This window comes from Coccinella septempunctata, chromosome 7, assembly GCF_907165205.1.
Source record: "Coccinella septempunctata chromosome 7, icCocSept1.1, whole genome shotgun sequence".
Lineage (NCBI taxonomy): Eukaryota > Metazoa > Arthropoda > Insecta > Coleoptera > Coccinellidae > Coccinella > Coccinella septempunctata.
Genome location: NC_058195.1, coordinates 16,729,424 through 16,735,423, shown reverse-complemented (window position 1 = coordinate 16,735,423; position 6,000 = coordinate 16,729,424). Strand labels below are relative to the sequence as shown.

Here is a 6,000-nt window from a genome sequence, read left to right as displayed (position 1 = left end):
GGAAGCCACTAGACTACAATCATTAATTTCAATACAGAAACTAATCAAGAAAACAGTAGAAAAATTTCATTTCATTCATCAGAGGTGTTTGAAGCCCACATAGTCTCACATGGTGAGGAAAGTTAGGAAAAAAATAAGGTGGGGTACAATAAGAGTAGGTACTTTTAGACTGATTTCACTACCGGTCTCAATACCATGGGCAGTATCTTTACATTGTGTACCTTTCTTTCAAGTTTTTCAAATGATAGTCCAGAACATTTTCTGTTGTTATTTGCAATCGCCACATGGATAAATAATGGTCTCCTCCTTTTGCAGCAATATGAGGCCAGATCCATCTTTTTTCCATATATAGAATCTGAATGCTTATTTTAATATGGAACCTTTGTTGATCTTAGAAGTTGATATTTTATTACCAATTCTTGGTGTCAAATCTTGGCAACTCTGTGCCTGTGAACTTCTGATGATGTGCTGGATGGTTTAAAATGTCGCACAGTCATAACGTCAGCTATCGTCTGCCATTAGTCATCCTTGGCGATAATATATAAGTATTTACTTATATTAGGAACCATTTGATCCTGGATGGCAATGATAATGTTTCAGGAAACAAGCTTCCGAAAGTCAACCACTACTTCGCCCCCATGTTGACGTAATCATGCTTGACCTAGTTCTGGTGTCTTTCATGCAAAGGTTTGCAAGTTTCTGTATTTTGCTTTCTGCAAAGTTGAGACGATTTCTAAGTGATCCTGCAACTTTAACGAAGTAGAATTATCAGCATCACAAACTACTCGATGAAGTTCGGATGAAGCAGCTTTGTCAAAGAAATTTTCTCGAAGACCTTAAATTTTCTGGGACATACGTTTGCACAAATCAATTATTTCTCGACCCCCAAGATATTCGTTCTATTGCGCTTTTAGGGTGATGTTTATTATGCTTTGTCGGCATTATTTTTCATTGTAGGGCTACTAAATCGGGGGTGATCCAAGTGATGATGAAAAAGAGATGATCGAAGGAGTAGCTCAGTGCTGGGCAAGCGTAAGTATTGATCGCTTTGATCAGGTTCTTACTGTTCAGACCAGTTTTCATTATCCTTCCCAATCTTCGAGTAAATTCTTTCGTTACTTCTTTCTTCATTCGGTTTTGATTGATCCTTCAAATTTTATAATTACATATTGATTACAATACAATACATCAAGTGAAATCAAGAAGGAATGAAATTTCTTCCGAGACTTGTGGACGAAAGTAAATCATAATATCCTGATGAAAAAATTGTCGACGATTGGTGTGCATGGGGACTTGCTGAGATGGTTGTCCTCATATCTCAACAATAGGTCACAGATTGCCACTGATAATGGATTATTTTCACCATCTTTCTCTCAGGGTCCTCTCCTTGGACCTCTCTTCTTATTTATTTATATAAATGATATTAAGTCTTGTTTCAAGTTCTATGAATTTTTCAATTTTGCAAACGATGAAAGATATTTTGGCGCATTGTTGTAGGCTTAGACCAACGATTTACACCGTGACAACTACAGTATCCCTCTCAATTTAAGTAAGTGTAGCTGTAAGTTTCAGCCGCAAAATCCATTTTAATCTTTACGATTATTATCTAGGTCATCGTGGACTGTATGCCTGTTGACATCCTATTTGAAAAATAAATGAATAAATATATATGAGGAAGGAAGTGCCATGTTTGAAAGAACTGGTGCTGCAGCAAAATAGAACTGCCTTGTTTCAAGTGTAACTCTCCAACGTCCGAGTGACTGAAAATTTGTAACATATCCACACAGCGCTCGCATGTGTATGAAAGGTAACGTATTATAGCGCAGTATTGCACCTGTTTAACAAGTCCATAACACCGAGCCTATCAACAATTTCCTTACCTCCTATCACATACATAACAATCGTTAAACAAATAGGTGTGTAGGAAGCGAATACTTTATTGATACACAAGAAACCGTGCAATGTGATCTGTCCGCTCTGTAACAAGCGGCGTGTCATTATATAATCCGATCTGGTCCTCCTCACTGACCGATAAAAGTTGGCTGACCCGTGGAAGTGTTTCCTACCTTTCAGAAGACCTAGACTCGCGTATTGCAGAAGCGTCGCCGGAATCCAGCGTGTTTTCTTCGGTTGATACGATAACTATGTTATTAGAACTTTAGGCGACCTTGCGTATGGACGATAGTGTGGCTGACGGACAGTTGCGTTCAAAGAAGTGCCGAGCGCGGCGGGTTGTTTGATGTGAAGTTTTTTTGTTTTTGTGTGGTGCTTTATTGATTTTTTCATGCAGGATTTGATGGTAAGAGAATAGAGATATTTCTAGATCTCGAAATATTCAATAGAAACGACGTATCCTAAAGAAGAAGGAAATTAGGATGAAATGTTTAAAGCTTACTTCAATTCTCGGTGATTTTTCATTTTGGTAAATGAAAAAGAGGTTATGAAATTTTAAGTATATTAAACTAATGAAACTGAATTTTTTCTGTTCATTTTTCGAGCTGCACCCTTAATTTTAACTGTGAAGACGACATTATTCAACTCATAGAAATAAGGGTAAGTTGACGTTTATCCATTTAGTGAAATAAATCTTTTTTAATTCACTGGTCAAATAAAATAACATGAGCATAAGTGAATAAAGGTCATTTTGCTCTTGTTGCTATGGATGCCCTAACAACAATCAATCGAAGCGATACCTTTTATGACATTTCAGGAATAAGATAATTCTCTGACAAGTGTAATGATTTGAAACCTAATCAGCATGGAATAAAATTCTGTATATAACACGTGAGTTATGAATGTTTATCCATGAGAAGAACGTATAATTCACGAGCCCGAAGGGCTAGTAGGTTTAATTTCTTCGACAACTCACTTGTTGTATAAGTAACTATTATTCCATTTTGAAGACGACATTATTCAACGCATATAAACAAGGGTTGGAAGTTTAGTACATCAATGAATGAATGAATGAATGAATGATTGTTTCCTGAAACTTTTTAGGGTTTTCACTCCCAATCTCTGGAACAAGATCAATTAAAAAAATTGAAATAAAAGATTTGCCCCTGCATGAATTCTTATACTAATTTGTCAGGAGCAAATCGAGTAGAAGAAATTGTTGTCTGACAATGAACTGAAAAAAGAACTTTGAAATTATAATTATAGTAACGTTTCGGAGTCTATATCAGACTCCTTCATAATCTTCTGAATTTCGTTGCTTTTTATTCGATATTAATTGTGAATACATAGAAACAGAGACTGCATAGAAACGTTGATACATTTAATTTTGAAATTACCGGGTTCCCTGTTCAGTAAAGTAATCCAAATATGATCTATTCCTACCGAACATTTGGCCAAATTATTAGTTTGATCCAACAAAATACAGAGATTGGAAGTGAAAACCTTAAAAAGTTTCATTAAATGCAGAATCCTCCCAGAATAAATTTCAATCGAAATCATTCATCTATTGTCATCGTTAGTAGTTATACGGTACTGATAAGAGCGAAACTAAGATTTAATTTCGATTTTTGCCAATATATTGTTACATAGAAACAATTCAGTTAAACTTTCTTCAGAAATTTCTATATAGTTGGTATTTGAAGCAAACTTTTCAATTTCATACCTACAGTATATCATTTTGCACGATTTCCAAGTTACAAACGGTAGCTATGAATCGGTTTCAAACCCACATTATTCGAAATATTCATAAGACTGGCAATATTCCTAGTTTAACATCGCAATCGTAATCTTTGCAATAGGAATATTAATCTGTATGATTGCAATATTTGACGGTTACCTATGTGAGTTAAAGCATGAATTATAAGAATGAAACTTCCTGAATGCAGTTCAAAATGATTGCTTATGCAAATAAACTTCATGTTCGAGAAAGCAAGTTTTGTGATGATCTTTTCACTATTTCGATTCAGTAGTGGTATCTTCTTTTTCGAAGAATTTATACCTATCAGGACATATTAGGTTTATAATATTCTTAAAGAAACAGTTTTAGGAATGAATAAGAAAGACAAATGATATGTTAGACATATCTAAGGAAAATTCTATAGAGGTAAATGTGACATACTTATTGGGCATGAATTATGTATTGTGGAATTGAAAAAATTAACGACTTATAAAGGAGAACATAATCCCGAAAATTCGTTAGCTTCTTGAGACTTGTGCACTGCTTGTGGAAGTGCTCTTCTCGGTCATTTTCTTGTTTGTGGTTGTCGTTTTCGGATTAGGTGTTCAATGTGAATACTTCAGTGCAAAAAACTTCTGAAACTGCCTAGCAGGTGAAACTAGTCGAGTGGCGTTGAAATAAAGAATCTAGAGAGTACAAATCGTCTTTTAATTTGAAATTATCCTGGATCATGACTACATTAGTGATCAAATAAACTTATAATGGATATTTCACTATGAACATGCTTTAACCAGGGTTAGAGCTAGCCTAGACGAATCCAACAAACCCATATAGTATAAAGGGTGAGTCTTTGACTCGTACAAATATGTAAGCAGTAGATTCTTGAGGGCGAAAGAAACACTTTTTTCTTTTACCCTTTTTTCGAATCAGGTCGGTTTAAAATATAAAAGCTATTGAAAACTCATAAAAAAATTGTTTTTACGTCTTTCTCACAAACGGTTCTATCGAATTAAATAAATTTCGGAATATAGTTTTTCATTTGTTCGATGAACTTTATTCGATCACCAGATATCACCCACGTCTTTCAGTTTTCTCACTATGACCATTGCGTACCAAAAAATACCAAAAATTCAAAGAACACAGCACTTGTAACTTTTTGATGAACATTTGAATGTTAGATAATTTAAAAGTATTCTTCATATTTTCTCGTAAAATGCGACGTTCTCGAGTAATTTGATGTTCAAAAATTAAAAGAGAAATTTGAAAAAATGGATACTTGGGATGAATACAACTCAGTTTAAAAGATCCACAGATGTCACAGATTTAGCTGATTATACTGACGATAATTTTGTTTTTTCAGGGCTTCACAGCTTATTATGAAAATTTAAAATGGCTATATATTTTCATCAGGGCTGAATCAGAAATTTTTTTATAGAAAAGTGTTTATTTGCACGTCAACAATCTACTGTTAAAATATTTGTACGAGTCAAAGACTCACCCTGTATATAAGAGGTCTCATCAACTACTAAACCGATTTGTGTATTCACCAATATTTCAATGGCTTATAACTTTCGAACTTCCCTGTACAATTCTTAATAAACTTTTTAGTGTTTTCACTCCCAATCTCTGAAACAAAATCAAGTAAAAATGAAATAAACGATTTGCTCCTGCGTAAATTCTTGCACTAATTTGTCAGGAGCAAATCGTTTATTTCATTAATAATAAAATAAGAATGCATAATAATAATAAATAAAATAATAAATAAACGATTTGCTCCTGCGTAAATTCTTGCACTAATTTGTCAGGAGCAAATCGTTTATTTCATTTTTAATTGGTTTTGTTTCAGAGATTGGGAGTAAAAACCCTAAAAAGTTTATTAAGAAATACAGAATCCCCCATTGATAATTGAAACCTAAAATACACTCTCATTAAACAATAGACTCATATTTGAACTGGACATATCTGGACTCTTCGAAATGAATACTAGATGCAATAATATTCCAACAAATTATTTCGAGTATTTTTCAGAAAAATATGGATTATGAGTATGTTTTCCTCAAGTTGACAAACCATCATTATAAAATATTCATTGAGGTAACCAGATAGTGAAAACTATCTTTAATCAATTTATGGTGTTGAGTTAATAATAATCGATTGATTGGGCCTCACATTCCGCCAAGAAGGCTAACGGGTGATATTTACTCATTTATTAGAAGATCGAATTATTCCTACAAATTGAGCATGAGATTTTGAAAAGTAATTAGAATTTCACCATTGAATTGAACTTTCAACAAAAATTTTGATTCGTTGAATGTGCTTTCCAGGAATACTCTGATCAAATTTCGAAATTCCTCCATCCAGCTTGCGAA

General features: G+C 33.8%; 1 protein-coding gene across 1 annotated transcript in view; it reads left to right on the top strand.

The window, feature by feature from the left end:
* The first annotated feature begins 1,891 nt into the window (after positions 1 to 1,891).
* The window catches only part of LOC123317113, a 104,894-nt gene continuing 100,785 nt past the window's right edge, over positions 1,892 to 6,000 (top strand). The window contains exon 1 of the mRNA XM_044903491.1: positions 1,892 to 2,299. The gene's annotated coding sequence lies outside the window, so the exon portion shown is untranslated. The remainder of the gene's footprint in view (positions 2,300 to 6,000) is intronic.